This window comes from Myotis davidii, unplaced genomic scaffold, assembly GCF_000327345.1.
Source record: "Myotis davidii unplaced genomic scaffold, ASM32734v1 scaffold290, whole genome shotgun sequence".
In the NCBI taxonomy this organism is placed as follows: Eukaryota; Metazoa; Chordata; class Mammalia; order Chiroptera; family Vespertilionidae; genus Myotis; species Myotis davidii.
The window spans coordinates 1,441,054-1,441,598 of NW_006285049.1; positions in this window are offsets into that span (position 1 = coordinate 1,441,054).

Consider the following 545-nt stretch of genomic DNA (forward strand, 5'->3'; position numbering starts at 1 on the left):
CGGCTCCGCCGCCGGCCCCCTTCCCTCTCTCCGGGTTCCCTCCCCCTTTTCTCCTCCCTCCCTCCCTCCTTCCTTCTCCCGTTCTCGCCTTGCCTTCTCTAGTCACTCTCGCCCTCTCCCGTCGCCTTTCAGTCCTGTTCTCTCCATTTCAGTCTCTTCCTTCTCTTTACGGTGGCCGTTTGTCAGGGTGCCTCCCACTGTCCTTCCATCCACAGAGTCCCTCCTCCGCCCCCCCCCATTTCTTCCCGACCCCTCCTCAGAAGAGGGACTGGAGCTCCCACCGCCACAGGCAGAAGGGCTAGAGTAGCTCAAGGGCCGCCCGACTCCGGAGTTTCGAGTGGAAGGTTCTGCTTTCCGCGGCCCCAGCTCCGGGGAGGAGAGCGCCGCGGTCCCGGCGCGGCTCCGACCGCCCTCAGCAGAGGACCGGGTGGACCAGAGGAGAACGCTCGTGTGCTGCTCGCTGCCCCTGCGTCAAGGCTCCCCCTCTGGGTTCCGGGGAAGCCCGTCCACCTCCTTGACCCAGGGCCAGACCCTCTGGCTTCTGT